Genomic DNA, 22,941 nt, shown 5'->3' with positions numbered 1-22,941 from the left:
TGTAGTAGCAGGCAAAAAAATCACCTGGTGATTAAGGCCTTCTCTAACAACAAAATTGCATTGTGGATCTCCTGGACTCTGAAGGGAGTTCAGTTTGCTGGTGTTTGGAATAATCAGGGGGCTGGCAATGTAATATATATTCTGGACCACTTTGTCCACATGTTATCGGAATGCCTACAACACAAGAGTTATGGGAAGTATATCATCGCCCCCAAACAGGAGTTTATACAGAATATCACTCTGCCATAGGATCCCTTTATCTACATTCTAGATGGCCTGACAATAACTCCCCAAATACCTGAAGCCAATTTTAAAAGGATGCTAAGAGCACTCTAATAGCTGAGTTATTACTAGTAAAGTGTAAATCAATGCTGTGTACATTCCAAGGAGGAAGAGCAGGTCTGAATGAGTTTTGTTTTAATGGAATGAGTATTTTGGACACATTCTGCATATATGGAGGTAATTTCTGCATGTATGGTTTCATATTCTACAATCAGGTCTACTGTCCTCTCCTTCTCTGTTAACAAAGGTGAGTTTAAAGCAAACCTGTGCTGCTGCTGTTTTTAATTAATGACTGTGTTAACCTTGTTAGTTTTGCTACCTAAGTACCCTAGTGTGAGCCTAAGCTGGGCTCACATGAGTAGCAAGAGGAGGGACAGAGAATGTAACGTTGCACCCCTCAGCCTGCTCATCCCTTGTGTGCTGTACCCTGGCTGGTGCAGCACAAAGATGTGCCTACCCAGCCCCTGCCAGTCTTCCCCTTTCCCTCTCTTGCTGGCCCTTAGCTTCTACCCCTTGGTCTCTGGCGCAGTACTCTGCCAATTCTACTAGCCAATATTTCTTCATGAATTTAGCAGTGATGAATAGGTCTGTCAGGCACTTTTGGTGGATTGTATGCTAACACACACCAAAAATATTAGTTGAGGTCGTGGGCTGTGCCTAGTTCTGGGGCGTAGGTTTTCTCGTTCCTGATTTATATATAGCAATCTTACGACAGCCACTTGAGTCAAATGGGGTGTAAATCTTTTAATTTCTGCTCATCTTGAGAAGATTCCGTACTCTGAATACCAGGGATTTTTAGGGATTACTAGTGGGGGCCCAGTTCTGCATGTGATCCTCTATCTTTACCCGTCTCCAGTTATCCAGAGATAATCAGATATTAGAGAAGGTTGGAAATTGGTCTCCTATTAATAATTAAAAAAAAAAAAAGTGATAAAAGACTCTGATCTTGCCAGTGTCATAAGTAATGTCACTTAGTAAAGTGACTGGCACTAGCTGTAGGCTCAGATATGCCAATTATAATTAAAGCCATTATTTTCAAATACAGTTCAGTTTATTCCTGGTGAAAAGTAAAGAGAATTTTAGAGTGACAAATCTCTCTGGAAAATGCAAACCTGATGGAAGGGTTTACCTGTAATAATTTGGTTTCAGATTTGAAATGGATATTATGCTAAAACACATTCTTCAAAATGAGTGTTGACCAACCTAACATACTGTACAACATTGGAATATGCATGTGCCTGTCAGGATCATTTTGAGAAAGGAAAAGTTACTTACAAGGCAAAAGTGACATTTGGGTCTTAGATCAACAGCCTTCAAACATGTGGAGTATGGCTTTCGGAAAGGTACCAAATTGTTATTATCCATTGCAAATCTGATGCCTGTTCACAGCTTTCTAGAAGGATAACCAAATTGCCACCTATTTTTCAGAATTATAACCAAAGATGATGCTTTAAAAAAAAAAAAAAAAAAAAAAAAAAGTGAATTTTTATTCTATTTCAGGGAATTATGGCAAGCTGTTGATAAAACTGAGGGTTTGGCTACAGTAACGTAGAGATAACAGGTATCTCTTCTAAAGCTGTATTATAGACTGAGAACCTAGTCACCCTTGGAGGGTTTCTTCCCTGAAATGAATGGGATTCTTGGAGATGATTGTAGGAGAATATTAAAAGACAGCCATAAGGAAGACAGCCATAAGGTAGCTGTCTCAAGAAGCAGCTGTTTGAGTGCAGCTTTAAGCTCAGGTCAAAAGCCACAGGAAGGGGAAGGTGTGCACTATATCAGGCAATCTCCCAAACACTCTGAACCCTCTACTCTAGAATATGTCCTAGAGGAGCAAGCAGTTTGAAACTGCAGCTGCTCTGAAGATGCAGGTCCTGTCACTGGCAACCCAAAAGTGAAAGTTAACTGGCAGACGATGGAACAGAAATTTTGTCACTGACCTTTACCCGCTAGTGAGTGCGCCAGTCCTGCTCAGATCCAGTGGCAGTTAGCGTTTCTCTTACTCTGGCCGCCTTTTAGGTCCGTTTGCACAAGGTGATGGTGCATTTGTGCTCTCAGGCATTTGTTCAACTGCTGGCTCTACTGCTGGCCATCAGAGATTACCCAGAAAACCAACTGGAGCAATGATCTGAGGTCTGGTGTTAACACAAGGTATAGATAAAATTCCTGCTTGCACTGCAGGTGACTGGGGTCTAGGCAAGAAAAGTTGCTGTAGCTGAATTTTTTTCATTCTCGTCTACTGCACCAGGCAGCGCCAGGCAGCTATTTTGTCATCACTGGCAGTCTTAAAATCTTGGCTTTGTTTTCTGCCCTGTGATCTTGCGTTGATGTCCTTTATGTTCCCAAACCCTCTGTTTAAAAGTGTTTCCATTTGATATGATTAATAGCTCTTGTGAGTGCTCTCTATTAAGGACTCAAAGCTCAATTTCAAATATTTTTGTGGCGCTTCTGGTGGGCCTTGCTGGGATAAATTAAGCCTATTTTTCCCCTGATTGCTTCATTGGATCTCTTTGTAACTTCACCTTGTATTCCTTTCTGTTCGATACTTTTCGAAGTACTGGGAGTTTAAAGAGGTACAATAAATCCCAGATCAGTTTTTAATGACCATGGTAAGCCTGCTTGTAATATGTCAGTAAGCTGAGCCTAAAAGCCAATGGGGAATAGGCCATTTCTGCCTTAGTAATTGCCTCCACAGAAAGATTTATAATGTCATTATCTGAATCTACAAGAAATAACTCATAGAGCTGAAATACCCTAAAAAAATATTACAATTCTCTTAAAATCTAGTCATTCATAAATGCTAAATCATAAAACTTTTTTTCCAAGATGTTTTATGTTAAAAATAAAACACAGTCAAAATATAAATGTACGCTTTTTAATCAGATTTTTTGTTCTTTATGTTTCTGTTTTCTGTGCTGTAGTTTGGGCAGGAGAATGGTGCAGTGCACAGCCCAGATCTAGCACTGTGCTGCTGAAAACACAAATGAGCACTGAAAAGCCACAGAGAGGAAGAGCTTTCCCAGTCATTTTTCTTTATTTGTGTATGATTCCAGGGGGGAAGAGGGTTAGTTAGCACTGCAATAAAATTAATTTTAGCAATAAAAATCACTCCTTCCTTCTCCTTCCACCATTTTCCCATGAAAAACCACACTAAATGTCCTGATAAATGTACTGCAGTACTGTTTTAAGCCATTTCAACCAGCTTCCTTTGCCTTTAGCATTCCCCAATCAGAAGATATCATTCATTTCTTTCAAAAAGCAGGAAATGTACTCTTCAATTTGTCTGGTGTTTAATAAAGTGCTAGAATTACCATAGCTACCCTCATCTTCTGATGCTTAATACACTGTGAGATTTATACTAATTTCAACTAGACTATATTCTTCAGTGTAGGGAGCTTGTACACTTAAAAGGGCACTGTCAGTGTGCTTTTTCTTTTTCCTTTTTTTCCCCTTTCTTAATCATGAGCTCCTGTAAGTGAGGATGTGATTTGTATTTCCCTGAAGATTCAGAATTGTTTTAATTTTTTCATGTTGCTTGTCCTGTGTCTGCATAAGCTTGATTGTTGCTTCTGAGTGGTTTTGCTATGGATTTTTCTAATTATTTTTCATCCATTGTTTCAATAAATATTATTCACTGACATTTCCGGAGAGGCATTTTAATGCAGTTGCTTCAACTCAGTCAAGTGATTCCTAAAATCAGTGAGAAGTTTCTAGTCTGATACAGTTCAAATTAAACTTTTCCAGGGTCCAGTATCTGCTCTTAGACTGTAAATTATAGAGGCTAACACCCTTTTAAAGTGTGGTAGTTCTGTTATTAACTTGAGTAGGTCCAAGATTTCATCCCATGTCCCATACACTTCAGAGCACAGACCTATCTCTAAGTAATAAATTATTACTCATTTCTAGTCAGGATTATAAACTTTAAGATTCTTTGCTTCAAAGAAATGAGCTCCCTGAAACAGAAATTATTTCCCAGTCAGGGACCTCTGGTCTTTGTAATGCCACCTGAATCTAAGGGGTCCTTGAAAACAACACTGACACATTTGTTCCTTGAGTTTAAAAATTCTTTATAAGCAAACAAAGGCATACTTCTGCCTCCGGATGTGTATACCAATTCTTAGCAATATTAGTAGGAATATTCCCACACACAGAAATCAAAATGCACTGTAATACACCTATCATCTGCGAGCCTCTATTGTGTGCCTTGTAGCTTTAGTTTTCAATCTTCCCCTGGTTCCTGAGGCAATGTGATGTGTGCTTTTCAGCACTGAGCTCTGTGAAGAAGTCAATGACAACTAAATGAAACTGGAATTTTGGAGTGGTCTGTCTTGAGTTGATGTGTTTAGGCAAGGGAAAAAAAACAACCAAGTCTTCTATGAAAGCCTGTTTTCCTTAAAAACTACTGCACAGAGTACAGACACATTTATAATCTGAAATAAGCGTGATTCATTGTTGGTCATTAGCATTTAAACTTAATCTGGATCGAGATCAGAGTATAGAAACTAAAATTAAAATCCTTGCACTGAATTTAAAAGCTGGTGAAGAAATGGCAGAGGATGCAAGGTGACTGCCTGGACTGAGCTGCCTTGAGCCACGTCCTTAAACTGAAGGAGCACAAATTCGCTTTCATCATGTTTGCTGATAATAGGATTGTAGCAGAGAGAACCTAACGACAGCGAAGGATGAAAGAATAGCAAAATATCATTTTGCCCTTTGTGTTAGAAATCTATCCTGTAAGAACCAGGGTGAAATAGTGAATTGAGGTTGGTTAGGATTAGTCCCTGGTTATTCACTTGGTGCCATGCTTCTTCACTATTGTACATAGCAAATGTTTCCTGACAGCCTAACTAGGAATAATAAAAGGATAAAGGACTCTGGTGACATGCTGAATGTTACAATTGTTATTCCTGTTCTCTAAATGTGGTTTACCTTTGGCAGTGTCAGAGGTGACTATTCTTAGAGTCCAGGAAAGTAGAAAGATGAGCTTCTCAGGATAAGTGTGCTTACAGCTGCCATGCTCAGTGCTGCTGTCCTGCAGTGTCTGCTCATGCAAAGTCCCATTAGAGTTTATAAGGCTGCAAGTGTATAATGTGTCCTTTTGGAGGAGTTACTAAGGAGAAAGGGAATATTTTTTAATGTTTATTCTTCTTCTTGTCATGAAAATCATTAGTCAATTAGCTGTTTCCACCTTATTGTACATGAGGCATATTTTTCCATGAGATCTTTCAAAAAATATTAGCAACTGTCAAAGTAATGAATTTTGCAAGTGTATACATGAGCTTTTCTGGGATCTGATCCATTCACAATTCTGGATCCAAAGCATCTCCCAAGATTGGACTGCTGACTCGATATAGAGTGGCATGGGTGTAGGCATGAGTGCTCATTTCTGTCTCATGAGGTAGATATGCATACCACCTTATGTGTAAGCTCACTTCTGCTCCTGATATTGTGAGAATTTGGACATATGCATGATGCTTGTTACCTTAAATCAAAACACATATTTCTATAAAACATGTTGTGCAATTCCTAACCAGCATCAGAGGACAGGGCCTGCCTTATACTACAGGCTATTGTGCTACTGATATTTCTCTACTGTCATCCTCTTTTTTATCCAAGGAAGTGAGAGTTGCAAGCACAAGTCCTAGATAAGAAGTCTGTGGTGGCAAAGACTGTATCTTAGCACCATGTTTTTCACCAAGCAAGAAAAATGCTATGGCTCCTCCAGGAGGTGCCCTCTTGTTATTCCACATTGCTTCAAAAAGAATAACAAGTTCACAGGACCTCAGCACTCAAGATGCTGTGCAAGAAGACAGTGCACATTTCAGAACAGTTGATGAATACTTTCATAGCATTTAAGTAAAAACTTTTCCTTGTTTTTTTTGTTCTTTTTTTCCAAAAATTAAAAGGTGCAGAATTTAGAAAATTGTATCACCCTTAATGTTGTGTGAAATGCCTTGATCTATATAGTTGAAGTCATTAACTGTGGGTGAGAAATCTCACAATGAGACATCCTTGAGGAATGGACCCAAATAACTAATAAAAATACAGTAATTCACCTCAGGTTTCTCTGAAGAAGATAGTTCTAGGACAGAGACAACTAAATAGAATTAGATTTGCTTCTCAGCTTAAGCTAGGAAGGAAAGCTAGAGACAGACCACTACAGGGTCTCTTATGGGTCCTACACAGTTAGCAAATAGTTTGCTGTTCTGCTTTTTTAATGTAAACTCATGCAAAGATTTCAGGCAAAAATTCAAAGGTTATTTAACCTTAAGCTAATTTAGAAGCCACAACTGTGTCATGAGTAGTTTAAGGATTTATTTTTTCTTTCTGGCTTCTAATTTTGCATTGCAACTTTCCATGCTGAAAACTGACTACACCAACAGAACTTCAGTTTGGATAAATTACTCTGAGGTTGGACTATGTGTAATGTATGATAATGAAATGTAAGTGTACAGGTCAAAAGAGAAATATTTAATAGGAGTGTTTACCAGTTGGTGATGGGAACAGAGAGCTCAGAATATACCAAGACAGAGTAGTTAGTGAATCTGTCATACACATAAATCAGCCACACTCCCTCTGCATTTCTAATTGTCTCCCTAAAAAGGTTTTAGTCAACCCCTTAAAATGATGATCACACAAATGCATTTTTATATTGCCTGTTTGCTTTTAGTTATGCAAATTTGTTCAAGAGAAACGATGTACTCAGAATGCTCTGAAATTTTTAGAACCTACAGATGTCTGTGGTGTGACAGAATGTAAAGAAATAAAAAAGTCAATGCTCTCCAACCAGGTTAAGGGCATGTGCTGATCTGAAGTTTGTGGCTGGTTCCAAGTATAAGTAAAATGAGGCATTGGTCAGTGGTCTGCCTTTATAGTATCATTCAGGCACCTCATTTCAGCACTAGCTTGTTATAGAGGTGAACTAAGTTAGATTGTCTGAAGACTGCTTTCATCTCTGCAATGCTTATTATTGTTATTAGTCAATTTCTTTTAAATGGTAATAGAAAGGAACTTTCTAGCATGCCTAGATCATTTTTTAAAAGGTGAGTTAACCCTCTAAATAACCTGGGTTTAGCAATGGTGGCCAGAGAAATGGTTCAACAGCTCTGGGAAATGGAGACCTTCCTTCCGTGGGTAAATATCGTCTTTCACTGCTTGGGTATTCAGCAAGCAGCCACCACCCTGGGGTGGTGATCCTGCTTTCGGCCTTGGGCACAATACAAACAATGCTATACTTGAAAAAGATTGTTGTATGGTCTGTCACTGTTCAGGACATATATCTTGTTAGGCTCAGAGACTTTAAGATTAGGCATAAAGCTTTCAGTCAGGATTCTGTGTATTTGACCTTCACACTTGTCTTTCACAGCTGTCACTCCAGCAGATTCACAGGAATTAAACTTGAGCACAGCTCCTGCTCTATCTGGAGATGCAGGTAGGGGCAGACTTCAGGAGACATCTCTGCCTGCTTTCTCCAGTGACACATCCATCTCCACCAATCTAACAGCACAGGGAGATGGATTTTGCATAATTTTGAGGTTGCCCTTGTAGACTACTTGATTGTGATGCTTAACATTAAAAACCAAATCTAGCAGCATATCTGGAGGCTTATATAATTTTTCTGTAGACTTACATTGTGCTGTGCCGATTCTTCAGCTTGAAAAGGGCCTCAGTATACCTGACATATTGCACAAGCACTAAATTAACACACAAATATTGAAGAAGGATGTAAAAATCAAAACTCAGAATATGATACAGTAGTTTTAAGGAGTTCTGCATTGCCTTAAATCCACTACAGATCTCCTGATCATGTCAGTGGGCACTATATGGCCTGTCGTTTGTCAGACCATTTAAATTCAGTGGCTGAGCACTTAGTCTTTCGGAAAACATCCTGCATGACTTGATTTACAGCACTGTAGAGCTGATTAAAAAGTCACTCGTTAAAAAGGTATCTTTTATTATAATTGCTAAATATTTTTTGGTGTGGTTAGTGAGTTTCACCTTTAAAATGATGTATGCATTCTGGCTCTTCTCCCTAGCTGTTGAGTCAGAGCCACTGGCTCGTAGATTTGTATTGAAGTGGCAGAGGCTTTGCAGTGCTTTGCATTTTCACATGCTTGCTTTCCTGAAGTAGAGGACTATCAGCATTTGCTTCTGGATATGATAGCATTTGGAAATCTGACTTTTATTCCCAGGTATCATCTTCCTCTCTGAACTGGGAGAAGCTAACTCCTCCCCTTCCCCTTCACAATAGCTGAGTTCAGATCCACCTGTCATAAAATGTTCCACAGGTTCTGTATAAAAACACTGTGGAGCCTCCATCCAGTTGATGATGATAATAGGATTTAAGGATTTTAAGGAGACTGTTCTTCCAAATAACAGAAAATTTGGTATAATGGTATGTTCCTGGGCCTATCTCCTTTGATCTCAGGACTTCTTTTACACCCTGTTCAACTTTATTTCTCAAAATGATGGCGTCTCTGTGCTGTGTTCTTCTGTTTACTTTAGATTCATGAAAGGAATGAAATGTTTGGTCCAGATTTTCTTATTGACTCTACATATATCTATGACTTATCAAAGCTCTTGAGATCCAAAATGTTTGCCCAGAGGGTCTGTTTAGATGTAGGTGGTATCCTGCTTGGCAAGATACTGAAAGAATCACTTTTAGGCCAGTGCATCCTACATATAAAAATTACCTCTTTCATTGTCAGCATCAATTGTTTTTGTAAACTGCATCAGGGAACAGGTTGAATTAAAAAACCTGATTGAGTGGTGTGGAGAAAGTAAAGGTTATCACAATGTCATCCACTGTGGTGACTTGCTGCTTGTGTTACATAGTTTAAGATGGGACAGGGTAGTCAGAGAAGATCACAAGGTGACTAAGCTCATTTGCAACCAATTCAGCCCAGACTATGACTGTCTGGAAACATGGAGAGCAATTGTCCAATCTGTTGCAGACATACTAGAGGGAGACACACAGTGATCTACTTCGCAAAGTATGGGTGAAGCCTGAGGGGTGATCACAAGAAGGAAATAAGTCTATTCAGTAGGACTGAATCGGGTTTCTAAGCTGGTTTCTTGTCAAGCAATTTCATAGCTGAGTTGGCATTTTTAACTTGTCTCAAGTCTTGACTTGAAGTCTGTAGTCAGCCCTACAATATCATCTTCAGAGTAAGATACTGCTTTTCTAGCAGAACAAAAGAACCATTAATGACACCAATTAACCAGTGTAATTCTCATTTACACCTCTTTATTACCTTCCACACACAGTATGTGATACATTATACATCCCATTAATTGTTAACATACACGCAAGTCAAGATCTTTTATTATACTGGGTCATCTATCATTGATACAGAGATATAGATATTTTATAGCTGAGCCAACTAACAGTACTGTACAGCAGAATCTATAACCATTTTCACATCAAATCTGATTGTGTTATTAAGCCCTTTAGAAGTGCTTAGTATGTAATCTGGCCTCCTCCCAGAAGGTATTTTAGGAAGAGGAACAAAAAAAAAAAAAAAACAAACCCAAGGCAGAGAGAGATTTGGGGTAAACTGTGTCCATTTATGTGGTTTGTCTGGTTTGTGGTTGGGTGGGGTTTTTAAAAAAACCCAACAAAACACATTATTACCATTTTAAAGCTAGAGATAGAGGATTCTTCTGTTGCACTGTAAATTTCACTTATTTAACAAGCATAATAGTTTTCTTTTAATGAACTGAAAACATAGAGGAATTAGTCAAGAGGTAGCATTTCAAGAGAATCTAGGTGGGAATTCTGTTTTAATGTGTCAGTGGTTCTGTATTTTCAAAGGAGAGAAAAATCAAAACTCTCATGTAATGGATATGACATCCTCTGCTTATTCCAAGAACTTCAGTTAACAACTGCCTATATATTGCCCACTACCATTAACATTAAGATGCTGAAGCTTGGTTTAGGTGCAAAGTTCATATGGTTGTTCTTGCATGCTGTGATCCTAAATTCCAAATATATTTTTCTTTCTTTTTGTTTTGTAAGAGATGTTCACAGACACAGAAAATGTGTCTGCTTGCTAGAGGAAACATGAAATTACATACGCAGGCTATGTTTCCATTTTCTAGCTCTGACCTAAGGTTTGATTCCTATCTTCTTTTTGTATGTGTAGTTAAACCTGCAAGCCTTGCATGCATTACTCCTTGTCCTTGGTCTCAAAGCCCTTGCGGCCTTTGTAGCAACCTGCTACACAGGATGGGCTGAGGGAGTCGTCAGTGCCCTGAAGGAGAAGTGCATGCTGTTCCTTGCTACCTCCGCTGCCAGCCATAGTGTTTTGACCAAGAGTAGAGCTCAGCTGCCCAAATGGTTGTCTTCAACGTTGAGTGAGGTGCACTCACAAGCAGCACCATCTCCCAGGCATGACTGATGCACTGCTGCCAGTCTCCCAGGGAGTTACAGCAAAGGGGCACTCATGCAGAATGATTTTTTGGAAGCAGATACTAACAATATCACTCCTTAGCTGAGTCTAGAGACTAAGCAAGTGCTATTCTTCTGCTTTGTTCCTGAGAAGCATCAGTAAACAGCACCCTTCCCAGACAGAAGTGGGACCTGCTTCTTAGAAACCAAGCAGAAACAAATGTTTAGATTTGAGCTTTATCTGCAGTGTAAGGAGTGTTGCCAGTTACCTACTCATGGCTAAAAAAATCACGAGTGCTGCTGCACTGATGCCTGCAGTAAAAAGCTTAAATGTGATGGAGCTTAGCAAAGAAATGATGCAGGTAGTAATTAAGCTGGCAGGTTACAGGAGTCAGAGCGCCTGCCTCTTGGCTGAGATGAGTGCCTGTGTGTATACTCTTCAGGTTAGGAAAAAATCAACCATGTTTTTCTTAAGCCTCAGAGTGCATGTAGGCTGTGTTTGGACATACAGTTGTGTGTCCTGCATGCTTCTGTTTGAGTAGCTGTCAATGTTTGCTGCCTTTGCCAGCTGGTCTGGATGTCACAGCAGTGGCTTGCTGGGCTGAACCCACAGGTTTCAACCTGCCCAAATTTTTAGATACAGCAATTAGACAAAGGAGGAAGGGGAGATCATTACAGTGTTTCAGAAGCACAGACCTGCCCAAATGTGCCTGGCAACACCCACAGCAGAGGGCATTTCTTTATTTAAAGACTTGGTTTAGGCCAAGGTGTCAATAATTTGGTGCTTATATTTAGCATTTTCTGGAAAGAGATTTTGAAACTCTGTTCCAATGGTGTCTGCACACTGGTTCCTTTGTGCCTTGCTTCTGAGTAGACAGACAAAGGCATTGATCAAGTTCAGCCATGGCTATCAAGTAGTGCAGTGACAGATAAGAAACAAGACTTCCATCTCCTCTCTGTGTAGCTTCAGCCACTGGGCGAAGCTTATTTGCACCCACTCAGCTACCAAACAGAGCTGTACAAACTCTCTGCCTGGTACATGTGTTACTTGCTCACTCATGTACAAGTTTACTGCATAATAATATATAAAGAAAAGCATCTGTGCATCTGCTATGCTGACTTGTACTTCTAGTACTGTATTTCTGCTTTAGGCATAATTCACAGAATCTGGTGCTTGAGAAGTGTAGGACCTGAGAATTCCTGCGGTCCATGACTGCCGTTGGAAATGTCTCAGTAATTCCTTACATAATGCTTTGTCCCTGTGTCCTGTCCTGTTGAGCGGGGCACTGGCAGACTCATGCAGCCCTGTGTGGGCAGCACCCATATCTTTGATTAGATCTGGCATGGACTGAGCATGATAGGCCCCAGAAAACTGCTTTGCAGTATTCTAAATCCAGCTTCTATTATCTATGTTCCTTAATTAGAGCAAATGAATACTAATTATTCATGGCTAGTATTTTATCAAAATGAATGGCAGCAGCAGTTGGAGACTTTGCCCATTAGACTTATATCTGTTATATACAAGATGTTGATATATTCACTTTGTGTGTGCTGTTCTGGTGTGCAATAAGAATGGAAGCAATCTGAGACTAATGTGATGTCAGTAAACAATTAAATTCCATTGACTGAGCAGTTGATGACCCTAAATACAGAGCACAATGATAGAGGGAAAAAGAGGTTTGCATTAATATAGCCCTCACAGGAAATGTGTTAAACCACATTTAAGTTCACAGAAGCTTACTATTTGAATAACTCCCCAAAACATTGTTAGTTTTCATCGGTTTTGGTTCCTGTGACTGGATTCATTGCTAGTCAGAACTTAAAATGTAATTGATTGACACCATCACTTTTAAAGAAAGGTCCAGCAGCTGACTGTTAGGATTAGGAATTTAAAAATGCTGTTTTCATAGACAGAATAAGGCATACACACCTATTTGTCCATGCCTGGCATGTCAGTGTATACTGAGCCATTTTACCTTCTGTTATTAATGTTTTTATATGTAACCCATCACAAAAATAACTTCTTAGGTAAAAATTCTACATAGAACTTTTTTTCTGGAGTGATACAGGCTGCAAGAGATTTTCCTCTAAGAAATTATGTTTTCTAGTCATATCTTGTACTAGATCTGATTTTTTTAGATTATTCTTTAGATTATATTGGTAAATTCTGGATAATTCTGTGAGGAAACTAAGCTATACATAGGTTTCTCTAGTTATCTTGGTTCTATACTAAGATATAGGAGAGCCTCAGAGTGGCTTGTGGGAGTTAATACTGAAGAGCAGAGGTCTTATGTTGAAATCACGATTTGATGCTGTCAGCACAAGCCATCTCACCCTGCTGAAAAAAAAACAACTAAAAATCCCTTTAAGAGTCTTTTAAGAATGTGGTTTGCATGTTAAGACATTCTAGTGTCCTTTGCTGGGGTAATGGTTGTGTAGTGTCATTTTTAGAAGGGATATTAACGTTCTAAGAAAGAACATTCCCAGGGAGACCTTTTTAAGAGCCTAAATCAGTGAGATGATGAACAGGTGGATTTTTATTTGGCTATTGATTCGAATTTTTAAAGAAAAAAAGAACAGCCAAGACAAAGCAACCTGGTTGCACATAAATTTAGATTTTATTCAAGTTTGCTGAAGGCTTGTTCAGAGCCTCTTAAAATGTTTTTTGTATGCTACAAGCAGTGGAGTCTAACCATTGCAACATGAAATTCATATAGAGATATGAGGCAAATTATAGACTATTAAAATGGAGAAGAAATATAATTATATGATAGATGTGTGTGTTCTGTAAGACTGCATACCTTTCCCTTTAAAAATAGCGTGTATAAAGAAAATCTGAGATTTCATTGAAAACAGTAATTATGGCAGTTCTGCTGAAAGCAGGAGTACAATACTGGATTGCATATGAAGAACATGTATTGCGTGGTGTTAAGAGTTAACATGCCTAGTAGAATAAGAAGGGTTTTAGCACTTAACTTTAATTTGCCTTTATTTCCTTTTTCCTTTATCACAAGAACTAAATTTCTCCAGGCTAGACACACTGTTTCTTTAGCAAGGAAGTGGTAAAAATCATCTTAATTTGTGATGCTATTTTTTGGACTGCTAGAGGTCACAGCAACTCTAATATCTAATATTAATCCTGAGGTTTCCATTATTCCCAGCCATACCTTTTAAGGTGTTCACAATTTTTACTTTTCTTTACATCTGTCTATAGGAAATAATTGTAAGAAATATCTTATTCTTCTCCTCTTATCTGTCCCATGGCTGCATTTGTCATGTGCTCAAAAATTTTTTCTATGTACAGTTGTTTTGTCCTTCTCACCTGTGAAACCTTGATTGCTGTTGTGCAGTTTCTCTCTGCTATGTCAGCACCAGGCTGATGCTGAGGTCCTTAAAGCTGTGCTGTCGTGTATTGCACAGCTGAGCTGGCACTCTCTGGTCTTTTTTTATGTAACCCATCCTGGTGTCTTCTGTCCTCTTTAATGAATTTTACTGTAAGCCTGTACCTAACCTGCCTTGGTTAACTCCCTTCTACTGTTAACCATGTCCAGTCTTAATTATTTTATATTGTATTTTATTCTTTTTCACTTTAATTTCAAACTCAGAGTGTTTATTGTAATGAATTAAGATGATACCAAATTATAGTTTGCTCATAGATGTAGTATTAAAACAAGAAAAAAACCCCAAAACTTCCAGATTAAATTATTAATTCTGATTTGTTGCTTGGCTCTAGTCTCTAGAAAGCACAGGCACACCAACAGCTCTGAAGTGCTGTTACCAGAAGGACTGACTGCAGAAGTAACACAGTTCCCAGAAGAACTGGGCACAGAATTAGCATCCTTTTTATTCTCACTTACTGCTTTTAATAATTTCTGTATTTTTGAGATGGGGTTTATAAAGATCAAGTAGTAAATCCTTGCTGAGCTGGAAATACCTGGACTTGCAGTCTTCGTGTCCTCAGTCATAACCAAACAGCACTTGCTGCAGTTCTGGGAGAAAGCTGGATTGACCTGTCATTCCTCTTAACATCTTCTCTATGTAGAGGAGATTTTAGGCTGCCATGGTGCAAGCTATAAAAGAGACTGAGTTTATGGTGCTTGTTAAGAAAGCTTTATAAAAACAGAGTGCATGGTGGGGAAAGGTGCTGCAGGCTCTAAGCACCCCTGAGCCAGAGAGGGTCTGTGGTCAGGCAGGCTACAGGGCTTGCTGAAACAAGGCAGACTGGGCAGCTCAGAGCCCCAAGTACCTGGTGTGTTCAAGCTTTTTGGATAAGATCCCTCGTAATGGCTTTTCTTCCTTTTTTTTTTTTTTTCTTGAGCAATCTCCTACAAATTTGTAATTGATCAGTAGCAGTTGCACCCTTTTAAACTAAAGCAAGCAATAAAGCATGCATTACATTAATATATACTGAGTGTATTAGCAGCCTTTTGTATTTCCATGTATCTGTAATATCAGCCCAAGCCACATTTAGTACCTTTAAAAAAAAAAAATCCCAAAACTTTCTATGCCCATTGATAGTTATATGGGATTCGGGATTAGCTCCTTTTAAAACATGTATTAGCTTTGCAGAGGGGAATGGGTTGAGAATGTGTCATCTGAGATTTTGATAAATACCTAATGGGAAATTGGTCCATGAGCCAACTTGAGCGAGCTAGAAATGCAATATGAACAAAGATCAGCAAAGCTCCTCAGGTTGCCCAGAAGTATTAAGTGTTTCATTTGTGAAATCCCCAAAGTCTGCCAATACTTGAAAGCTTGGCATGATGCAGAAGGTGCACTTGCTAAGACAGGGTTAGCACAGATGGGAGCCAAAGAACTGAGAACGTTTTTGTCCCCATCTGATGAATCTTTAGGCTCCATTTTTGCAGGTGGATTCCAAAATAAGATAGCAGGTGGCATATTTAAGGATTTCAAAGCAAACCTGCAGTTTTACTGAAGAAAGGTGATAACATTCCAGAAGGGGCCTGCATTTGCAGCAAGATCTTTAAGCTATGTTTTACATCCTACTCACCCTATAGATTATTTGACCAGAGATACAATATCCCTGATCTCCGGGGATGTTGTGAGTCACAGCAGGCAGTCAGAGTAAGGAAAGTTTTGTCGAATGCGTGTTCTGAAACATCTCCAGCCTGCTGCACACAATGCATTGGTCAGGTGCTGTGGTAGGCTTGATAGCCCAAAATGGACTTGTACATGTTCTGACTTGCCCAGGCATGTTTTTCTGCTCTCCCTCCTTCTGTTTTGGGGAGAAGCAACCACAGGAAGGAGGACAGGGAGCCTGAGGCCACTGAATCTGAGGACTCTGGCCTGCCCAGACTTGTTTTGCCCCTGTGGTAGACAAGGTGCACATGCTTGGCTTGTGCCTGCCTTGTGCAAGGCCTATGCTTTTCCCAAATTTGGGTAAAGCAAGCCTGTGGTTTTATGTAATATGGTCAAGCTTGGATAACTGCCATTCTGATTGGCTATTCTGTGTCCAAAGGCCCATTAGTTTCAGCTACATTGATAAAAGAGAGTTAAACAAGTAACTCAGTGTGCTCTGTCATTGTATTCGTACCTGCTGCTATTACTTTCTGTTTCTGGCAGTGATTCTGCCATTGCTTTCTGCAGCATTATGCTAAAGCTATAGATGAATTGCCTGGAAACTGCCAGGAACAGGCTCTAAATGCCTCCCCGCAATCGCCTGCATAGCCTCTTTGTGACTCACCATTGCCTTCTGCCATAAGCAGAAAGGAGCTCCTTGAGTCCATCTAGTGGGCAAGTGGTATCGACTGCAAGCGATATTTGGCCACAAGGATCTTCTCTTCCAGTTCAGTTAATGTTTATATTTTTGCAAGCTATGTCAAGATTCTAGTTGTTATCTGTATAATGTTTTCATGACCATGCAAGAACCAATTATTATTAAAATTAGTGGTTGGGCATGGTGAGAATTCTGAACATCAAAATTAATAAACAATATTAATTTTGGGAAAATATAATCTCGCATTAATTAATTACCCCTTCATAACATCAGCAAACAGGGCAGCTGTGAGCAGCAGAGCTGGCTTGGATGGCAACATTCTGTGCTGGGTTAGGAACTGGCTAGAGGGCCGAGCCCAGAGAGTGGTGGTGCCACATTCAGCTGGCATCCAGTCACTAGTGGTGTCCCTCAGGGATCAGTGCTGGGCCCCATCCTCTTTAACATCTTCATAGATGATCTGGATGAGGGCATGGAGTCAGTCATCAGCAAGTTTGCAGATGACACTAAGCTGGGGGCAGATATGGCTGGGTTGGAGGGCAGAAGGGCTCTGCAGCAGGACCTTGACCACCTGGACAGATGGGCAGAGTCCAAGGGGATGGCATTCAGTAGCTCCAAGTGCAGGGTGCTGCACTTTGGCCACAACAACCCCATGCAGAGATACAGGCTGGGGTCGGAGTGGCTGGAGAGCAGCCAGACAGAGAGGGATCTGGGGTTGCTGATTGATACCCGCCTGAACATGAGCCAGCAGTGTGCCCAGGTGGCCAAGAGAGCCAATGGCATCCTGGCCTGCATCAGGAATGGTGTGGTCAGCAGGAGCAGGGAAGTCATTCTGCCCCTGTACTCTGCACTGGTTAGACCTCACCTTGAGTGCTGTGTTCAGTTCTGGGCCCCCCAGTTTAGGAAGGACATTGAGATGCTTGAGCATGTCCAGAGAAGGGCGACAAGGCTGGGGAGAGGCCTTGAGCACAGCCCTACAAGGAGAGGCTGAGGGAGCTGGGATTGGTTAGCCTGGAGAAGAGGAGGCTCAGGGGTGACCTTATTGTTGTCTACAACTACCTGAGGGGTGGTTGTGGCCAGAAGGAGGTTGCTCTCTTCTCTCAGGTGGCCAGCACCAGAATGAGAGGACACAGCCTCAAGCTACATCAGGGGAAATTTCGGCTTGAGATGAGGAGAAAGTTCTTCCCTGAGAGAGTCTTTGGATACTGGAATGGGCTGTCTGGGGAGGTGGTGGAGTCGCCGTCTCTGGGGCTGTTCAAAGCAAGATTGGATGTGGCACTTGGTGCCATGGTCTAGCCTTGAGAATTGTGGTAAAGTGTTGGACTTGATGATCTGTGAGGTCTTTTCCAACTTTGTTGATACTGTGATACTGTGTGATACTGTGGTTTTCAAGGAGTTACATTGGAAATATCAGGAGGAAATGTAGGTTGCAAATGAAGGTGATGAGTTTTAAAAAAAAGGATAGTGATTATTGAGAAAACCAAGAAAACACATGGCCTGAACATTGAGCATTATTGCTGTACTGGAAAGAAAGGCTCTTCTTTGTCCCCTTTTTTTGCCCCCAGTCAACTGATTGTTGATAGCTGGAACCCCAGCTTTTCAAACTATTTTGTGTAGGTGAGTTTTTTTATGTGAGAGAACCCCTGAAGTCTAATAGAAACCTTTTAAGTAAGCCTTACAAAGCTCTAATCTCTCAAAAGCTCCCATGTTCTTCTCCTCTGTTCTTATTTAATTTTTAATAAGAACAATTCCATGCAGCTCTAAAGCATAGCTCAATTAAGAAATATTCCTACCAGGCATCTTTGAAATCTTTGGAGGTTTTACTTTTTTTCTTTCTTGGTAGTTTTTTGGGTTGTTGTTGGGCTTTTTTTGGGTTTGGGGTTTTTTTTTGTTTGGTTGGTTTTTTGGGTTTTTTGGGGGTTTTTTTTGTTTACCCCTAGAAATTTCCATTTTGGTTGACAGGAGTTTTGAGAAGTTTCTCTTTTAATTGCAAGCTCCACTTTGCTCTGTTATTTACAAGCAGACCAAATAACTTTCAAAGTCCTGTGTTTTATGCTCGAAGGAGACCATTGAACACATTAGTGCTGTATTCTGAAATTACAAAAAGGATCTTTGATCTAATTCCCTAGACATTATCTGTCCAAAAAGTATCTCTAGGTCATGAGAAGCAATTAAAAAAAAAACACAAACCAAAAAACCCTGAATCAAAATTTCAAGCCCAGGTATTTTATAGTAATCAAACCTTAACTGCTTTATGATTCACTTTTATTTTTACAGTGTATGGCACTCTTCTTGCTGCTCTAGTTAAGCTTGTATCAGCATTTCCATTATAAAATGCTGCTTTCAGGGGTTTGTAACTTAGCTGCAAAAATTTACTCTGAGTTTAAGATGGCATTATGACCTGACTGGGAAAATCATGTTTGTGTAAAATACATGACTGCCAATATGTGTAAATTTTCTGGAATCTTATTTTGGGCTCTTAGAGCAGATTGGGATGGTGGTGTCTCATCAGAATATGCATTGTTAATGATGAGAGAAACAAACTGTGCCTGAAGCTATCTCACACAATGGCTGTGGCAGGTTTCATTTTCTGGTCCAGTGTTTACTGCAGTCACTCTGACTTCTCACAACCAGGATGAAAAGAGATCTTAAACAGAGACACTTATTTGCTTGTGGACTTCTCTGCTTTTCTTTTTCCCACAGAATGGACAATATGATGTTATTGATTTCATTTTGGCTGGCTGTCGACTCCTTGTACTTATGTCATTTTTAGTTGCTTCATTGTAATTGAATTGGCAGAATTCAGTATAAATAATTGTGTTCTGCCTATTAAAAGGGCTGATGAACTTTTGATGTGATGCAGAGTCTATCCTCACTTCCTACATTTGGATAGAGCTGAGATGGGCTGTTACTTTCAGTGCAGCTGTTGGTTTCAATGGTTACGTGTTAGTGCTGACCTGATGTCTATAAAATGCCTTGATGTGTTATCCAGAGCATGAAAAAAAATATAAAAGAACATATGTGTTTAACCTGTTGCAGAGCAGTTCTCCTTTACAAAAAGGAAGCAATATGCCTTTTACAGTTCTCTAGAAATATTTTTTCTTAAAATGAAGGGGCTAAGAGGCTTCCTTTAGGGGAGGGGAAAGGCTGGGCAGTGGTTTCTAACCTAAACTCCACAAAATTTAAAGAGAAGAATGACTTATCAGTCTCTGGATTGTGATGTGGAGGTGTCTTCTCTGCCATTTCAGAAGGTTGTGGGAGAAGGGCTGCGGGTACTGCAAAGCACTCTGAAATGTTTGCCTTTTACTCACTGAAATTCTGTTTCACTTAGCCTTTTGGTTATGTTTCTTCTCTTTATCATTTTCTCTTTTTTTTTTTTTCTTTTTTTTTTTTTTTCTGAGCACTTGAAGGTAAATGGCATAATGCCACAAACCATGGAGATTTAATTTTCTGCATTCCATTTTATTGCTCACTTGTATCTTAATGAGAAGCAGCTACATGAGTTATCTTCCCTGCCCCCTGAGTTCTTAAGTACAGACTTTTCTAAGCCATGCTTTTGGGATCAGATCTTTCCATTTGTGCAAAACTTCTGAAGACAATGGCCAGCTGCTGCCAGGTGTGGCCCTCTTATTCATTACATCGATTCAATGTCTGTCAGGCTCATTTAGGCATCTCCAAGGAGAAATTACAAAAGCTGACAAGGCACACACATGGGGGATGCCATACAGCGCTCGGAGTGGGAGCGATTCATGAGTCACTGGTGCCAGTAATCTGGGTACCCCATCATCACCCATCAGCATGCCTTAAAAACACGTAGGTTGAAAAGGAAGCTTGCCAAAGGCTCTAGGGAACAAAGAGACGTAAGAGAGTAAAATACCAAAAAAGGAATTGGGAGCACTATCAAGTCAGAGCAAAAAGTTGTGATGCAAAGCAGCAAGCTGTTAACTTCGTAGATAACTTCAGCCTATTGTTCCAATTAGTTTTTAACAGAGATATGAGCCTTTGTAATTTGGAGATTTGGATGATTCCTGCTCTCATTCTGCCCTGTTTTCCCATCCTACTCGACTATGCACCTGCAGCAAACAGCATGGTATTGGGCTGGGCAATTTGGAAATAGCCATCACTTTTACTTTGTGATTCAACCCAATGCAAAGATCAGATCCCTGGTGGCACTGAATTGAAATTGTTCTGCAATAACTACTTGCTTGCTCGGCTATTTTTATGGCAGTTTGGATTCTTTTTTGTCTTTTGTTTTTTTTTTTTTTACAATCAAATTGATTTAACACAACAGAGGATTGACTGTCGGGGGGATACAGAGAAAGCTCATGCAGGAGAGGTCTGCGACACACCATCTTATTGCAAAGCATTTAGTTGTAAAGGAGCAATGCCAAAGTATTAACTTAGCCGAGAATGAGGAAAAATCATCAAACTGACACAACCACTTTTAACTAGGACAGGAAAAAGAGCACAGACAATCAGATCTATTCTGGCAAGTCTGAAAAAGGCTGAGTCTCTCACAAAGGGGAGGGAAACTAGCAGAAGACACTTTTCTTGGAAAGTCTGAAAAAAGTAGGCATCTTTTTTTCTTTTTCCTCGCCAGGGTATTTAGTTCCTATAGGTGTATGTACAGCTTATTGGTTTAAAATTTTTTTCCCCTAAAAGTTTAGTTATTATTGTTTAACCAACGTTATTTGTCTAAGAATGGTACCTAAGAATCACATTCCACTTGCCAAAATCTTCTCAAAAGACATAGATTTGCCAAGAACAGTTGATTTATAGTGTGCTGTAGCCCAAGACCAGTCCAGCCATAGAATAGTTGTGTTCTTCATCCTTGCTGAAGAAGCAGTAGCCTAAATCCATGCCATACTTACAGGGCGTAGCTGTGATTTCTATCGTAAAGGGACCCCATTCCCTCAGCCTCTGTTTGCCAAACTTGTGCAGGACATCAAGTAGTAAAAGGTCCCTTTTCATGGTTAAGCACAAGATGATTTTTCAGTAGTTGTAATTGATTTATTATTGATTCTCAAAGTTTGATAAAACTTAACTCCTACCACACCAGCAGTATTATGTGTTGTAAAGACTGAAAACAGTAGAGACTTATTTTACAATTTAAAATGGAAAACCAAACCAACAAAACCCCAAAGAAGCAAAACAACTCCGACAAAACCACAAGCAAAAGGCAAAACAAACAAGAAGACCGTAACAACACAAAACCCAAACCAGAAAAGCTTTCACTTCCACAGTACCACATTATACCGCCAGTTCACTTGCTCTGAAGAGATATTTATTACAGCAGGAAAAGGAGCCAGAAGCCTTTCTGTCATTAGTGAATAATGCCATATGACTCCCTGGTGGTACAAATGCCAGATTATGCAATACAGGATAGTTATTGTCTCTAAATATAGCATTGTTTGGTATAGAAGTGTCTTTGGAATAACAAATTTTCTCTTACGGACGTTAATATTATACTTTAATAAGGCCAAAATAACTGCAACAAATCTCAGATTTAGCTAAAGGGCATGCATTGTAAATTCAAGTTTGTTACTCTCACTTTCATAACTCACTGGAACAGTCCACTTGGTGACCCTGATTTACTTATCCTTGTCTTATTAGAAGTAGTACAAATACGTGGTAGTATTTTGCTCTGAAGTGGCAAACCCCCGTACTTAGCACTGTGTAAAACCTTCCCATTGTTTAATACTTTCTGTCAGACTACCACATTCCTCTGCATAATGGAAACAGCACCCACAGCTAGTGGGCTGCAAATTACAGAACAGTTCATCACTCAAGGCTCTCCAGCATATGATAGTATTGCAAATATTTATATTAGCAGCTTTTGTGCTTGACTGTAAAGATTAGAGATCTTACAGGGAGTACTGAAGGAATTACAGCTCTGAGACATGGTGTGGGGGTATACACAGAGGATGGATCTTTCCTGTAAAAATCCAAGCTTTCTCTTTTTTTCAGGGAATGAAAAAGCAGCTTTTAGAAGTCTTTCCAGTTATGAAAGTCTCCTTGGTGTTTTGTGAGAATAGTAAGAGTGTTGCCCTGAAATTCACAATTTGGTTGGAGTGTGATAGCATTTGCTTGCTGTTTAAAGTGGTGAAAGGTGTCCTTGACTCAAACAGAGGGAGTTTTGTGAGGAAGTAAAGGTATCTTTTGTTCTTGGTGTTCTGTGGTTTGTTTTTTTCATACAGGCAGCACAGTTCTAACATCATCCACTATTGTCAGCACAAATATGAACTCTTATTTTCATCGGGGGGTAACCTACTTTTGAAAGAGCACCTTGAATGCTGAATTTTAATATTACCTAGAGAAAATCAAGGGGGAAGAGAAGCTCATCTACTGTTTCAGTGATAGGGAGAGTGGATATATTTGATGCAGAGAAGAAAGGAGGCTGTGGCCAACTCTGGAGAGGGGAAATGCTGTCTGTCCTGTATTTCTGTTACAAAAGGAACTGCATTTATTTATGACAGTCTTTTATGGGCTATATGAAATGTATGGATTCCTGCTTCATTGATAACTGTCTGTGTTC

General features: G+C 39.7%; 1 long non-coding RNA gene across 4 annotated transcripts in view; it reads left to right on the top strand.

Moving 5' to 3' along the window:
• Positions 1–14,593, top strand: part of LOC135188236 (uncharacterized) — an 84,254-nt gene extending 69,661 nt beyond the window's left edge. For 2 of the 4 annotated variants that reach the window (XR_010307624.1, XR_010307623.1), the window contains one exon: positions 7,649–7,761. This is a non-coding gene — a long non-coding RNA (uncharacterized LOC135188236). Of the gene's footprint in view, positions 1–3,203; positions 3,885–7,648; positions 7,762–14,405 lie in introns of those variants that run through there. The other 2 variants (XR_010307626.1, XR_010307625.1) reach the window with 2 other exon arrangements.
• Positions 14,594–22,941: the final 8,348 nt, after the last annotated feature.

Source organism: Pogoniulus pusillus, chromosome 29 (assembly GCF_015220805.1).
Source record: "Pogoniulus pusillus isolate bPogPus1 chromosome 29, bPogPus1.pri, whole genome shotgun sequence".
Classification (NCBI taxonomy): Eukaryota; Metazoa; Chordata; class Aves; order Piciformes; family Lybiidae; genus Pogoniulus; species Pogoniulus pusillus.
This window is presented reverse-complemented; position numbering and strand designations above follow the sequence as displayed.